A 13,260-nucleotide genomic window follows, 5' to 3' on the forward strand; every position below is an offset into this window, starting at 1 on the left:
GTCAACACCACTTCGAAGTGTTTTCTGAGCTATATCAGGACAGTTAGAAGGACTGTGACAGATGCAAGTTCCCTAAGGTTGCAAAATAGACACTTGGGAAAGGTTATTTGAATCACCTTTCAAAATAACCTACAGCACAGGAGTAGCATGCAAAGCAAAAATTTCCAGGCTATTGTTAGCATTATTTAAAATATGCCATATTTCAGAACTTAGAAGATAATGGGTCAGCTTAACTTTTTCATTTCCCCATTCTGTCAAATGTATTGAGCATACTTAAAGGTCTTGTTTCCAGTAACTACCCCCAAAAGGGGGATAGAAAGCTCTCTATGCACAGGATACAAAATTAAAATGTCCCGAAATACATCTTCTCAGCATAAATTCTTTTGTTTGAGCCCCAGAAATTTTTTTGCTATTAGGCATTTTGGTTCAAGTTTCCCCTATAACCGGGTTAAGTTACACTTCACTTCCTCTCCTAAACTTGCTTTTTATAAATCACATTATACTTCACAGCCATCTCTGTGTACTCAGTATAATACACGATAAACAGACAAAAATCCAAACCATTCTATTTGAAACTGCTAGTGGTCTTTTAAAATATACCATCTACCCACTAAGTATTCAATAATGGCATGATGTTTATATTCACAAAACACAGTAACATTCACAATCTTTAAAAACCATACAGTGAAAGTGTTTCACATTACATATGAACATGAAATAAAAATGAGGAAATACCTCTATAATGCCATGTCAAGTTGTTAGTCTTTACTCACACTACTTAGTTTAACATAGATTCACCTTCCTTCTCTTCCCAATTAAAGAATGTAAAATTCAATCTTTCTTGTCCTCTTCCTCCAAATGCTTACTAAAATGAGGGACAATATATCACCTCTGAATGACACTAACATACAGTACATCCACTCCTTGAACAAGCATTTGCGAGCTTTCTGCACACACCACACAAACACTATCCAGGATCAAGCTCCTAGAAGAATCAATGTAGGTGAAAAATACTTGATTGGCATTAAGTTTTCATATTATTAATGCTGCACACTTTGAAGACACAGAGTAATCCTGAAGAGAATGGAGTCGGAGTAAGATTTCCAAGGAAAGGTAAAAGTTTTATGACAGAAAACTGGTAGGAACAGTGAAGGGCCATGGTAGTGTGACTTGAGAAAGGAGCTTAGTCTTTGGTTAGGTTAGATAACTCTGGGGAAGTCTTGACCACACAGAGAATTTCAGGCCAATTCAAATGTAACAAAAGCTCTTAGGAATTTAAAAGCAGATTAGCAGTCAGTGAGCAACTCTTTGCTCACTGAGAGAGCAAATAACTGCCATATTGGTGGGCCTCATCTGATCTACTGAGCAGCTCCATAATTACCAAAAAACTTAACAGAACTATTTTCTCAATTTATTAAATCCAAGTCACAGATGATATAAGTTTCACTAAATTCTACTTATTGATGACCTCCAAATTGAAGATCTCAAGTCACTAGAAAAATAATTGAGGGACTAGTCTATGACTTACATTTAAAATGCTTTTCACCCAGAAAGACCCAAATTATCTGCATAATTTAAACTAATCACCAAAAGGAAACTTGTTTGTAACCACACATGTGGAATGAAAATAATGTCATTAGAATCTATTGTTTCTACATCATATCCTTCTCAATTTGCTGACAAATCCTGTGGATGACTCATATCCTTCTGCACTAACCCGTCAGTCCATTGCCTCATGAAAGGTTTTTCACCAATAATGGAAAATAGAAAACATAACAATTTGTTTGCTACTAAAACCAATAAATATCAAAATTATGTATATAAATTCAATTTACAACTACTGTAGTGGTACAATCTAGGGAATGTTTCCTGTAAAACAGTTGGTGGCGGGGGGATGGTCAGATTTTAACTAAAACTAAAAGACAACTGCAAGAAAACAGACCTGATTGTGAATTTGAATTCTTGTCAAACAATACATCAGTTAAGAGCCAACATATCTGACCACTGCAGAAATTAAAATAAAGTAATTTATTTGATCTTCTAAAACAAATATATCATGTGTGCATTTTATGCCAAAAGAAGTAACATTTTCTGAGAAGAATGAAATTTCAACCCAAAAGTACTATGAAAGGAATTAAATACACCACTTCTCTAAAGGTAAAGACTGTTCTAATGTTCAAAATATTTTTTCAAACTAGGTTCAACTAGCAAAGAAAGAGTCACCAAACAAAGCCAATCTTAAAATTCTCCACAGTTTAAAAAGCCAACATTGTGCAATGTAAATTTATATTCAAATGGTGAAATTTAGTTTCTAGGCCACTTAAACTGGAGTGGATGTCATGTTAACATAACCTATGGGCAAGAAAATCAGTGTAGACAAACAAAAGACATTTGTACTTAAGTCACATAAAAAATACTGGTATAATCTGTCAACTCCTCAATCTTTCTTCTGAGAAAGATGTTTGTGTCCTGTAAATCTACTCTGACTGAACAAACAGTGCAGGGACAATCACCTTATGAGTGTGGGGGAGTGGTCATTTTCTTACCTGAGTCCTGGTAACTCCACAATGGGGAACTATGGATAGTGGACAGAACCTACAGTATTATGTAGCTTCTTTCATGGAGGTACTAGGGTAGTGACATATTCTGATTCAGCCTAGACCTCCATCACTCCAAGGAGCAAAAGATTTTCGTACAATATCCACTTCAGCTATATCAAGCAATCCTATAAGGCTTCAAGTCTCAAGACAATAGCCAGTAAGTCAAGGGAGCTGGAGAATGTGGTTGGGTCAATGAAACAAAGGATAACTGGAGAAAACTACCAGACACCTTTATACATACAAATAGTACTGAAGGTGAAAATGGAGAAAAGATTTTTCTAATATTCCACACATCAACAGACTCAAATCGTCATTGCCCGAAATAATTATTACTGGTAGCATCCACTGTTCGATAGACATTTAAGTAATTTAAGCACCAAGAGGAAAAATAAATTTTATCTACTGCTATCTATTTACTAACACTCTTTAACTTGTTCCAAAACCTGGGATTTAATAATTGATCTATAAATCAATGGCCTTACCTATAAAGTTGAAAGAATACCACTTACAGGATTGAGTTTTGAATAAGATGATTTGTCATTTGGCACAAGATTTTCAAGGCAATCTTGAAACCTAAAGTCCTAAAGTGTAATGTTAGACTCTACAAGTATCCCAAAACCACAAGATCTCTACCACTACTCTACACAGTAAAAATAACTAAGTGTCAAATAAAACTATGGATCCTGATTTCCAGTTACTCAAAAATTTCTAAAGATCCCCAACTTCTATCCAATAAGTAGTATAGCTGATGGAATAGCACCTGAAGAAGTCAACATTAGTTTTCAATCAAATGTAAGTTTTACTCTTCAAGAGCAACAGCTAATAATTTATGTACTGTTCCTCTGCATCTTATTTGTAAATACTTTCTCTAGAAGCTTCACTGGTTACCAATCCTGAATTACTACAAAAATGAACAAGTACAGTCAAACCCCGTAAACTATCCCTACTAAATTTCAACTTTGCATCTCAAAATTGTAAAGTGTTCTGGCTTGAAGCTCTGGCATATTGGGGTGGGGAGGGAGGGCAGGGGCGATATATGTAACCCTAACAATATTTGTACCCACAGAATTTGACATAAAAAAATAATAATAAAATAAAATAAAAATTGTAAAGTGTTCTGTAATTACTGCATAAGGAAATGCCACATTTATAGGACAAGATGAATAAAAAGTTAATTCTTAAGAAAATAAATCTTTGAAATTTGATCCCCAATGGAAAAAAAAAGAAATGAAATGAAATCTAATTTACTTCATTTGCAATTTTTTTGTAAACTATACACGGTACTTTCAGACTTAAAATTATATGCAAAAAGCATTCAAACATTTACTTTTCCCTAGTGCCACCAAAGTTCAATGAATGTTGATAAATGGTTTCTGCCTATAAATTTGGTTTGTTCAAATTAAATATTACTTGACTGACTCATGGAGGGAGTGGTCTGACTTTTGCTGTTCTGAGTCAGAAAATACTCCGTTCACAGTTCTAAACTATTTTTCATTTGTAAAGGTGTTCTAAAATGCCAGCCTTTTCCAACTACTAAATATAACAAACTGTTGCCTTAGTAGAAAAGTCTTGGTGGTAATACTTTGAATCTGTAATTCAATTTATAATTAACAAAGTGCTTTCACATGTATTTTCTCACTTGATCTTCATAATCTCCTGATTTAAGTATCCCACACAGCTCAATAGAGAAACTTCCAAAGTGACACTAACTCTTAGCCCCAATAAATACACTCTATCCTTTTCCCAAAAAAGAAAAACACAACATAAAAGGCTGTTGCATTTCTTTAATCAGACTTCCCACTCCCAGACATATTCCAGGTGCCTCATAAAAACTGTCTCAAAGCACACACCCTGGGGCCCCAAGAGAGTTTCAAGGCAGAATCTCCTCCCACATAAAAGCCTAGCTTGGGTCCCTAAGAGCCCCAAGTCAGCATCTCTTAAAAGATCCCCTTGCCTCCAGCTATTCAGTCTTCTGCTGTAACCTCAACTACTCTCATCTGTACAAGCTGCTAGATCACCTCCTGGATAAGAAACCTCAAAAAGAGACAACGTACTGTGAGAGTAGTAAAGTATAGTGGAAAAAATGAGGACTTTAGAGTCAGACAGACCTGGATTTTTAATCAAACTCCAACTCTTACTATCTGTGTGACCTGGCACAAGTTACTTAACCTTTTGAGTCTCTGTATCTCTTCATCTCAGCCCTGTAAATCCATGGGAGTTCATCACTGCAGCCTGGCAAATAGAAGCAACTCAAAATGTGCCAAATGAATGCAAATGAGGATACCTACCACCTTTATTGTAGGTGCGAGAATTAAATAAGTATGCTTTTTAGCACCTGTAGCATAGTAGGCACTTAATACTAATTAATCCCTTCCCTGCTTAGTAGTAAAAACACTACTTACTATTCCTGAAAGCAGAGTATACTAGTAACTGGAAAAAAAGGACAATGCAATATAACTTCTGACTTCTAATCACACATCGATGACTTTGCCTGTAATTCCACTATGTCCACTATCAAAAGGACCACCCTACTTTTTGCTTATCACAGTGAGAGACTCCCAGCTTCTAAGAGACATCATTATAAGATTACATCAAGGTGTAAAATCCCTATCAAGGTATTATTCTTCAACAGGAATCCCTACTTCTATAACATAAGAATGGGAAAAGTCATGACAATAATTAGTCCATTCAATATGAAACTTGAAAATGTTAGGCTCAGAATACAGCAGATAACTTCTATCTTCAGCAACGAAAAGGTACACGGGGTAAGTGATTCTGAAGCCCTGATAATGTGTCATTGTGTATCCTTAATTTCCTTTTGCACACTTAACATGGCATAACTTCACTCGCTTCCTGTCTGAAACTACTCTGTAATACAGAACACGGCAGCAAATAAGTACCATATTACAAGCCAGCAGTGGTTGTAGTTTGGTGACTCCAGACAGACAAGCATTTGCTGAATGCCTACAGTGATGCTAGAACTGTTAGTCACTTTATACCACGGTTCTTGACAAATTCCAGGACATAATAAAATAGCCTATGGTTCTTCATCATCAATATATTACATCATTATTACTTAAGAGCTTTTCTCCAGAAGGATAAAAAAGTCACAACCTAAAAGACATTACTTCAATTTACCTAACAATAAAATAACTTTCACCTAAAAAACTAGTACTTTACCAACAAATATACATATACATATATATATATATGCATCTGAATACTCTACAGGCAAGAGAGTAGGATCTTGGGAATAGACAAGCTTGTTTTAGTTAACTCTAAGAACCCCCAGACTAAGATGGGATGGCAACCATATCCTTAAAGAATCTGGAAATTTACGTTGATGTCATGACATGTGGGGGGAAATTTTTATGGAACAAAAAAACCTCATCACATCCTTTCTGGGGGTAAAAAAAAAATCCCAAAGCCAGAAGATCGTAGTGCCACTTGAAGAGACTTGTACCCTTTCCTCATACTTGAACCAGAGGATTCAGGGACAAGATGCTCCTGGAAAGAACTCCCTACACCAGGGTTCACTACTGCCATACACAAAAACCAAGGGGAAGGGCCTCCAGGGTGCCTGCTGACACACTGGACAAACGCGGGCACATCCTTCCACACTCTCTCATCTGTCACGCACCTTCTCCCCAACACATGCTCATATCCCCCCACTCACTCACTCTCTCCCTCCCAGACACTCTCCTCCCCACCTACTCACACTCCCCGCACACTCACATGCTCCCCACTCACCCACTCATTCCCACACGCTCGCCCCACACCGATGCTGCCCCCCTTCTCCCCCACAGTCCACTCTCACGCACACTCACTCCCCCCACACGGATACAGTCTCCCCCACACTCGCTCTCCCCCCCACTCACACTGTCCCTTCACAAACTCACACGCTCGCCCTCACGCATGCACACGTCGCCCCCCACGGGCGCACACACTCAACATTCTTCCACACACTCACACCTCCCCCTTGCTCACCCACCCTCGCTCCCCCGCGCCCGGCCCGGCCCGGCCCGGCCCTCCTTCCGGGGACGTGTCTCGGGCCTGCACTAATGGCTGCGGCGCCTCCCGCCCTCCCCTTCCCGGAGGCCCCGGGCGCCGGCGCGGGGGCCGCCCTGGAGGGGCGCACTCACGCTGGCGAGCTGGGGACTGGGCATTGAAGTCCGGCGGCGGCGGGAGCGAGGAGGGCGCCTCTCTCCTCAGTCACCTCGGCGGCGGCGGCGGCGGCGGTAGCGGTGGCGGCGGCGGCGACGACTCCCCCCCAGCCTCGGCGCGCGACACCCGGCCCGGCCCGGCGGCGGCGGCGACGGCGCGTGTCCACGAGTCCGTCTTGCTGCTGCTGCTGCGGCCGCCGCTGTGTCTCCTGCTGCCGCCTCTGCCGCCGCTGCCCTGTGGCGTCGCCTCGCGCTGTGCCCGGCCGCCGCTGCCGCTCCAGCCGCTCCGGGACAGACGACGGTTACAGCCTAGCCGATCGCACCGCCGCCACCACCGCTGCGCGCGCAGCCGGAACCAGCTCCCGCCGCCGCCCCTCAGGGGGCGCTGCGGGGCGCGGCGCGCGGGGCCGCCGGCCCGCCCTCCGCGCTCGCTGACTGGCTGGCCGGCCGGCTCGCGGGCGGTTGGGCCCGCCCACCTGGCCCGCGGGGCGCTGACCCACTGCCCTCGGCGCCTCCCCCGCTCCTCCTCCTCGTGGTTCGTTCCGCTGCGCACTCCGGGCTACGGAAGGCGCGTCCATGTGACCGGGGAGGCGGGGCAGGACGTGGCCCGGGAGTCGCTCGCCCACGCTGCGCCCCGCCCATTCGCACCTGGGCTGGGGCAAGGACCTGCGGCCGCTGAGTGACCCGCAAGGTCGAAGGGCCTTTTCCTGCTCCCAGAGGCTTGGGGCCAGATCCTGATGGGACAGGGCGGCTCCCGAGTCCTGTGCTCGGGGATTTCCAACTCAGAGTGGAAACCCGGGCAGCTTAGTTCTTTGCTGCCCTTCCTGGAAGTCCCAAATAAATGGCGTGTGCATCTTCGCGAAAGGTATTTCTGCGCCCTCCGCACCATCCTCATGCAAGACACACACAAAACTCCTAAAGACCTAAGAACCCTCCCTGATCGAAATTCAGGATGTAGGATCTTGGGCAAGTAATTTCCTCTAAGTATTATGAACTATTAAATGGAAATAATAATCAGCCACCTCACGAGGCTGTTATGTATCAATAATGTATGAAAATGAGAAAGAGGAGACCCTGAATTTCAAGGTTTCTAACCTAATGTCACCTTTAATGACGCGGATTATTCTGGAGATTCTCGAGTGGAAAGGGTTTTGCCTCTTGCATTTGGAAGCTGGCCAGAAATTCTTTGCCAGATCATGTGTCCTGAGTTTTGGTTTGGAAAATGTGGTCACCAGTAAGTTAGGAGGCTGGTTTGGGCCACTGCCAGATGGCAGCCAGAAAGAGGCACTGGAGGCTGGCCTGGGAGGAAAAGGGAAGGGCCCCCTCCTGAGAGTTGGGGGTGGCAGGAGGGTCTGTTATCACTGTCCACCCTGGGAAGTCTCACCTGTCCAGAAGTAGTACCTATCTAGAAAGAAAGGTGCCACCACTCACATGTTCATCAGGCCCTGTGGGGAGAAGCAGTGGCCAGTCATCATTTAGACCTTCCCCACAAGGTAGACCTGGGGCATTGCTCCTGACCAGAAAGCTTCCAGTAGAGCTTAGCAGTAAAAAGAAAGGTCTTATGACTCACCCTCATCAAGCCACAGCACAGAACTCAGGAGGTTCACCACCAGCAGGTGGCCCAGGAGGGGTTATTCTAGGACAAGGCTGGCTGGCAGGGCTGTGTGGGAGTTGAGAGGCCTTAAGGAGCAAGAGGGGCTGCAGATCAGAATTAAGGCCCTTGGGTGAGGAGCAAAGGCTCAGCTGCCACTTGCATTCTACCTGCCTCCAGCAAGCAGCATTTTCCACTTCAAAGCAGGGACTCCAAACAGACCTACCTCCTCTGCAAAACTGTTGCTGCATCTCCTCATTATTGATTCTTCCCCTAAAGTCTCAAAACACCTTATGCAATCCCCATACCATAGCACTTATTATATTGTAAATGCTTATTTTCAGATTCTCCCCTGCTTAGACTGATGTATTTGAGGCAATCTAGTAGATTGTTTGAAAAAAAGGAATGACTCTTCCCTCCACCTAGCTCTCAGCCTGGCCCTAAAATATCAGTAAATAATATGATAACAACATAAGGGTAAAAATAATGGCTCCAGTAATAGTTACCATTTATTAAGTAGCTACTCTATTCTAAGCCCTGAGCAAAGTGTTTTTAAATATATTAGCAGGTTTATGCTTCAAAATGACCCTATAAGGAAGGTATTATTACCCCATATTAAAAGGGAATGGAGGCTCAGAGAGACGAAACGACAGAAGCAGGATTCAGCCCAGGTTTGTCTGCCTCTGAAGCCCAAATAATCATGTTAGTTTCTGACTTCAGTAAATAACTGATGTCCCTCAAGTAAGCTAGAAACCCTTCTGAGATGTTGGAAAAACACCTGCCTCTGAGAGGGAAAGGCCCATGACCATGATATCACCACCACCTTCTCCTTTCCCCAGGACAGCAGAGAGATACTTTTAACTTAGCTTTCATCCTAATGGTTTCCCAGGGAAGCCTGTAACAGGCTTTTATTCCCTCCACACCTCAAACAGGTCAGGGACTGGGCTGCAGACATCTTATTACAGCATGAGGCATCCGTGGCAGTGAGCTTCACACATAAGTGCCCAAGTTTATCCAGTGCCTTTGCTGAAGCAGTCCAAGTGCCATCAGCTTATCAATCCTCCCAGTGCCCCTGTGAGGCAAAGCTGGAGGTACTCTTGGCTGGTTTTATAGAGCATTAGCTCCATGACAATAGGAGCTATATGGTCCTGCCACACACAGGGGTTAGTCAAAGAAGTAAGAGTGTGGCAGAGAAACTGAGGCCCTTGGAAAAATGGTTTCACACAGGGATTGGGACACAATGCAGGTGCCTGGTTCCCACACTGCAACTCCACACTGTCTCATCTGGCATCCTCACATTGCCATTTAATTGCTGTGTAACCTTAGGAAGTTACTTCATCTCCCTGAGTCTCAATTTCCCCATCTGTAAAATGGAAAAGGTAACATTACTTACCTCATAAGGTTTTTTGAGCACTAAAGGAGTTAGTCACATAACTCATGTATTGAATACATGTTAAGTGTTCAGTAAATGTTAGCTAATATTATAATTATTAAAACGGCACTTGGCACTGTGGAATGAATAAATAGAATGAGCTTTGTTATTACCAACTCTGTAGAGTTTATTTAAAAATTAGAGGCTCTGCTACTTACTGTTAGCTTTGTGACTTTGGACAGATGTCTTTACTTCATGAATGAACTTTTACCCAACTTTTACCCTCATCTATGAAATGGGATGACAGCTTTGAGATGAAGAGCTTGAAAGTGCTTTGTGAACTGTCAGGAAGTATATAGACATTAACTTCGGTTTTAGAAAGAGTGTAGGCTTTATAATATGACTGTATGGGAATCCCAGCTCTGCCCCTTAAATTCTTGACCTCTAAAGTTTCCTCATCTGTAATATGAGCATAGCAATCACATCTATCTCACGGTGTTGTGAAAAATTCAATGATTAAAAACAGTATATTTAAAGTATTTGGTACAGTGGAAGGTGGTCCATAAATGTTACTTCACTACCCCCTGAAAATAAGTCTTGCCTTTCAATGACCTGAAATAAAGGAAGCATTAGGGTATGGTGGGAAATGTATGGAATCAATAGAGCAGAGATTATTCTGGGCTCGGCCATTGTGTGACCTTGGGGTTTCACAGCCCATCTGAGCCTTCAGACTCCTTGCTTCTAACACTAAATAAAGTATGCTTACCTTGCAGTAAACAGGAGCTACTAATGAGTGCACAGACCGGGCCTAAGAAGTACTCTTATGGAAAAGACCCAGTTGGAAGTAACAACCAAAATTCCCCAGCCCTCAACCACACTAGGTCATGAGCTGCGAAATAAGCGATTCAGGCTCTACAAGGTTCAGATGAACATGGGAGGTTCCCCCCATGTCTGGCCCCTGCCAGTGGACTGGTCAGGAGAAGGCCATGAGAAGGACCCAACCCTCCCAGAGTGATAACCCCGGAGGAGGAGGCAGGGGGAGGAAGGAATGTACTGATTCACCGCCCCACCCATCCCCTGCCTCTAATCTCTCTTCCGGAATTTTACAGCCCTCTTTCACAGGGGCGGGGGCGGAGGGGTCAGGGCGCGCGTTCCTGCAGGCTGTGGGGACCCCCGGTCCCTTGCCAGTCGGCTTCTGCAGGAAACCCTGGACGGTCGCACACAGCCCTGCTGCAGTTTGCTCTCCGGGGCCACCCCTGCGTGCCGCGTTGGGGTTGGGGGCAGCAGAGAGTGAATCAATCAGGGAAGTCAAGGCTGGCTCCGGGCCAGGGTCTGCGGGGCCGGGAGTCGCCGGGAGTCGCCGGGAAACTTTGGCGCAGTCAGGGCTGGCTTGGGCCGGTGTGGACTGGAAGGCGGGGTCCTACGGGTCCTTTCCCCCGGCCAGTCCACAATCAGGATGCCCATCTCCACTGCAGTCAGGTGTAACTGGAACTGGTGACAAGGGAGAGGGAAAGGTTGAGAAATGTGGCTCAACCTCCTTGTTTTATCTTACAGATGGGGCAGCTTCGGCCTGGAGAGGAGGGATCTGCCCATGGCGGTCCTGAGAATCAGCTGCGGACTCCAGGCCACTACGGTCCATCGTGCCTCAGTATCCGTGAGGGATTGGTTGGTTCCAGGACACCCCCACACACCCCAGGAGACTGAAATCTGCGGATGCTCAAGTCCCTGTTATAAAATGGTGTAGTATGTGCATATAACCTATGCATATCCTTCTGTATACTATAAATCATCTCTCTATACAAACTTACACTACGTAATCCAATGGGAGCACTATGTAAATAGTTGTTATACTGTATTGTTTAGGGGAAAAAATTGTTAAGTGCAGATGCAATTTTTCCTCCCAGATAGTTTCAGTCCTTACTTGGTTGAAATCACTGATAACCAAGGGCCGACTGTACTTTAACCTCTGGCGTGGCGCTGCCTTCTGGGCTCAGTTCACAGCATTCCCTGATACCTTGTGACTGGGTTTCCCTGCTTGGCAGTTGGAAAATATCAAAGAATTTATTAATAACTGAAGCTAGAGCTGTTGGAAGTGAAGCAGCAAATCTCCCTACACAACAAAGGGCTTAGGAGGTAATGTTCACAGCTAACATCTACTGAGGACACACTATGTGCCACGCACAGTTGTTCTAAGCCAGGGGTCCTCAAACTTTTTAAACGGGGCCAGTTCACTGTCCCTCAGACCGTTGAGGGCTGTTGGAGAGTGCAGGGCACATTCCATACATGCGCACTGTGGGCCCGGGGCAAATCAGATGCTAAGCAGGACAGGCTGCGGTGGCACCCGGGGGGCCAGATAAATGTCCTCAACGGGCTGCATGTGGCCCGCAGGCCATAGTTTGAGGACGCCTGTAATCTAAGCACTTGATGTGTATTAAGTAATTTAATTTTCATAATCCTAGGAAGTGGGATCTATTTTACCTTACTATCATTACCCTATTATCCCTATTTGATGGGAATACAGATGAATAATAGCAAAGCCACTTGACCAAGGTCACCCAGCTGGCAGTATAATATATGATAGAGCCAGGAGGATTTGGACCCAGCAAGTATTTTTCCAGAGCCCCACACCCTCAACCTCTGTGTCTGACTCTCCTAATGAGAATGTGGTTACAATCCACCTGCATTCTGGATGTTGGTTTAACTTTGTGAACTCTTTTCATTATAGCAACTTCTTTCAGAGTGACGTAGATTACCTGTGCCTGCATAAATGTTTAATATATACTCCCTGACTACCGATAATGTTTCTACACGCTGAGACATTAAAGCCCCAGGTTACATGGGGCAATCAAGGTCACCTTGTGAAATTGAGAGGACTCTTTCCCCAGTGGTGCACAGCTTTCTTAATCCGGTCAAGTGCTATGGCCAGAATTTTTACTTTCCTACCAACAGTGGGTCACACTTGATCTGTGGTCATCTCGAGTACCCATCTCCACATCAGTGATCCTAACTTGTCTACTGCTGTGTTTTCAAGGATGCTAAAAGGGTTGCCCTGCCCCCTCAAACATATCGCCTACCTTTATATGTGTGGGGACTGCACAGCTGGAGGTTTCTTTCTTGGTTTGAAGCCAAAAATGATAGTTCATCTTTTGTTAAAATGCAAACATCACAAGAGAAGAAAAATTAACTGGGCCTCATCAGCTATTAATATTTTCATGTAATGAGAATAAAACTACCATCTATTTCCTCCCTAAAAGCAAGTTTTGGTAGGGCCAAGATTAGGACTGTCAACTCACCCCCAATCAATATCTGAAAGAACCTCAGAAGCCATGTGGTGCAACCCCTTCTTTTATAGGCCCAGGTAAAGAAAAAGAGTTTCCCTAGCCATTCAGAGACGTTGTGGGCCTGAGAAGGGGCTGGGGTAGAATCATTATGGGGAAGGGAACAAAAGGGGAGGCAAAGGGACAAAAGATTAGATTAGGCTCAATTTCAGGATTTCAGAAACCTTTCCTTCTATTTGTGTTTTTTAAAATCTTC

This window comes from Microcebus murinus, chromosome 2, assembly GCF_040939455.1.
Source record: "Microcebus murinus isolate Inina chromosome 2, M.murinus_Inina_mat1.0, whole genome shotgun sequence".
NCBI classification, from domain to species: Eukaryota; Metazoa; Chordata; class Mammalia; order Primates; family Cheirogaleidae; genus Microcebus; species Microcebus murinus.